The sequence below is a fragment of the Triticum dicoccoides genome, chromosome 6B, assembly GCF_002162155.2.
Source record: "Triticum dicoccoides isolate Atlit2015 ecotype Zavitan chromosome 6B, WEW_v2.0, whole genome shotgun sequence".
NCBI classification, from domain to species: domain Eukaryota; kingdom Viridiplantae; phylum Streptophyta; class Magnoliopsida; order Poales; family Poaceae; genus Triticum; species Triticum dicoccoides.
This window is the reverse complement of record NC_041391.1, coordinates 167,798,192-167,801,796: the sequence shown is the minus strand read 5'-3', so window position 1 is coordinate 167,801,796 and position 3,605 is coordinate 167,798,192. Positions and strand designations below refer to the sequence as shown.

General features: G+C 55.0%; 1 pseudogene; it reads left to right on the top strand.

Annotated features, from left to right (window-relative positions):
* Positions 1–1,873: 1,873 nt before the first annotated feature.
* The window catches only part of LOC119320979, a 14,341-nt pseudogene continuing 12,609 nt past the window's right edge, over positions 1,874–3,605 (top strand).

The following is a 3,605-nucleotide window of genomic DNA, read 5'->3' as shown; positions in this document are numbered from 1 at the left end:
TAGTTTCCAATATGGACCCCGCTGCCACGTGAGGGTAGGACAAAAGATGGCATGCAAGTTCTTTTAATAAAGCACGTATGACTATTTACGGAATACATGCCTACATTATATCGGTGAACTGGAGCTAGTGCCGTATCGCCCTAGGTTATAACTGTCACATGATGAATATCATCCAACAAGTCACCGATCCAATGCATATGAATTTATCTTATATTGTTTTTGCTAAGTTACTATTGTTGCTACTGGTACAATATCACTGCTATCACTGTTACTGTTACCGTTGCTGCTGTCACTACTATCAAAACTATCAAAAACTACTTTGCTACTGATCACTTTTCTGTAGATGATTAATCTCCAAGTGTGGTTGAATTGACAACTCAGCTGCTAATACCTTCAAATATTCTTTGGCTCCCCTTGTGTCGAATCTATAAATTTGGGTTAAATACTTACCCTCAAAAACTGTTGTGATCCCCTATACATGTGGGTTATCACCTGTGCCTTGTCGAAATCGGCCTGCTTCAGAAGGAGCTCCTGCTAGTGCTAGCTCAGTTGGATTTGGGAGGCCTTCAGATCTTCCTGAGCCTCGTCAAACCAGATTGTCATCTGGGCGACGCGCTCCTAGAAGTCTGCCTCGGCCTTGTACAGAGCCGCCATCCTGGAGTCCACCTTATCCTTGCGAGCCCGATGGAGAGCTTGGAGCTTGTGGAAGTTAGCGCTCATGACCTGAAGGAGTTGGTCCTATTTGGAGCCACCACTGCTAATGCTTGATTCATCAATGACCTGGAGCCCGGCAGCGGTTAGGATCTCTTCATCAAAGACCTCCCCCTCAATTGGCACTCTGGTGCTTGCCGTTCCTGGGATGCTGACGAAAAGTTCATCACCAACCTTCAAGTACCTGCTCGGGGTAGAGGCTGAGGAGGAGGAAGGTTGGTCATTGACCACCTCCTCCCGGCAGGATCCTTGGCAGGGGAGCAGGAGGAGGTAACTTACCCGCAGGGAGTGGGGAGCAGGAGGAAGTAACTTACCCGCAGGGAGTGGGGAGGACGCATCCCCCTCCCCGGCGATGTCTGTTGCCGGGACAGGGTCACCAGCGCCTGTGCCCGCCGCCTCCTCCTCTGAGTGCATGGGCTTGTTGATGGGTGCCCTTGCCGAGGACGCCCCTCTCGTCGGGGTAGTAGATGGGGGCGGCATGTCAGGGGCAGCCCCCAATGGCTCCTCCTGCTGTTGCTCTCCTCCTACAGACCCGACAAGATCATCAATAAGAAGGCGCGGTCCAACGCCCACCGGCAAGAAATAAATGACAAACTTACGTTGGGGGCTGGAGTGGGGGCTGTGCTGGGGGCTGGACTCCGGGCTGATGAAGATCATCCCCGATGCACGAGGAGTGCTTGTCAGGGGCACAGCACTCGTCGAGGCCCTGGCTCTTTTCGCCACCCGCTGGGCCAGCGTCTCTTTGTCCCTACAACAAAGAGATCATGTCAAGATGGAGCGATTCATGTAAAGAATCAGACACTAGATGGGGGAAGCAGAGTACGTACTCGTCCTCTTCCTCTACCCTTCTCTTCCTCCTCAGGCTGAATGAGCCAAGGTTGTAATTGGCCATTGGAACGGAGCCCGCCGGGGAAGCAGACGGGGTCCTTACGTGCTTGGACGACGAAGAAGCAGTAGCATGTCTGGTCGAGGAGGAAGAAGCGGTTGCGGCTCTCTTCGCTGCTGCAGCCTCCTCCAGTGCCTCTGCAGCCGCGCGCCTCGTCTGGCGCATGGGCTCCGCCTGAGCCCCATGCCACTGCGTGGCCCTGTCGGAGTGGACTGGCTCGCTAGAGCCAGTCCAGGACGTGTATCTTCTTCAGGGCCAAGGGCTCGTCCGCCTCGGATGCCTCCTCGGCCGGCTCTTTGGCCGCCTCCATGGAAGGGGATCCCCGACACCGGCAGCACTGGTCTCCCCGACGGGCCCCACCCACTTAAGGAATCTCTGCTCCTCCTCGGCCTCTTCGGCCTCGTCCTCCACAGTGCCACAGTTGCTGGCCTCTATGGCAAGTGCTGCCTCCTCTGCCCTGGCGGCAATGTACGCCACCTCTTCATCGGTGGTGGGGCGGATGAGCTTTGCCTCGGTGTGGACGGTGCTCTCCGACAAGTTGTCGAAGAACTACTGCACCAACTCCGCCTCTGGCTTGGCCCGGGTTGGATCCAGGCCATGGGCATTGAAGGCTGGCATCCTAGAAATGATCTCGGTCAGAAGGGAGTTTTTGCTCAATGGATGCACCCCTGCCGGCAACCTGAACGGGTGGCCGGTCTTGCCAGCCTTTGTGGCCTTGTCGGTCCTTTCAGCGTTGCCGTCATTGTCAATTTCGAGGTGGAAGAGCCTTTGGCAGACAGACGCATGCTGCATCACCGTGAAGTTATGCTTCAAGCCAGGGCGGAGCCTCATGATATCCGCCGCATTCTTGAAATCCTAGGTTGGCCTCCCCTTCTTGTGCAAAGCAGCAATGCAGCAACGAATGAAGTAGGACCCAATCATCTCTAGTGTGAGGCCGGCAGAGAGGAGGCGGAGGATTCTAGTGGTGGCGACTGTGAGCTTCCCATCATTGGGATCGAAATCGCTCCAGTAGTCACTACAAAAAAAAGACACATCCGTGACATTTTGGGCCGAACGAATTTTTTTTCTGTCATACATATGACACTTCTATGCCGATAATTATGATAGAACCCGGTATCATCATAGATGTGGTGGGATCCTACTTCTATGACAAAAAATCATGACAGAAAATGGGATTTTCGTCCTGGGCGGGCCGGAGACGCAGCTGCATGACATTCTTTGGGCTGTCCATGATGGAAAAAACCGTCGTAGAAGCGAGGGGTAGGAAAATTTCAGGGAGTTGCCAGTTACGTGGGAGGTCGGGGGCCGAGCGATGCGTGTTTCTCTCGTACACGTATGTGCGTGTTTGTGAGGCGTTGGCTCTAACTTAACCGGAGCGAGGCGTTGGGCTCTAACTGAACCTGAGCGATTGCACTGCAGGCTACACGTTACTGAACCCGAGGGATTGATCGATGGCTGTTAAATGAACCCGATGGAGCGATTCCTTCGCTACTGCTGCTAACTGAAGCCGGTCGATTGGATGAACAGTGAGTGTTCCGGGGGGGTGGATGAACAGTGAGCGGTGGCGTTGCCTCTAGATGAACAGGACCCCGTGGTGTGGAGGGATGGATGAACAGTAGACGGTTGAGGGGTGGCCGTGGAGGGGTGGTTGAACAGGACCCCGTGGTGTGGAGGGCTGGATGAACAGTAGACGATGGAGGGCTGGATGAACAGTAGATGGTGGAGGGGTGGTTGAACAGTAGCCGGTGGAGTAGCGTGCGGTGGAGGCTGGATGAACAGGAGCCCATGGAGGCTGGAGGAGGTCGAGGGTAGCCCGTGGAGGCTGGAGGAGGTCGACGGTGGAGATGAACAGTATCCTGTGGAGTCCCGTTTTGCGGTACGCCACACCCCTCCCGATGAACAGGACCCCCATTTCGACCTTAGCGCTCCAACACAAGTCCGTTTCGTCCGTTTTGCGGTACGCCACACCCCTCCCGATGAACAGGACCCCCGTTTTGACCGTAGGACG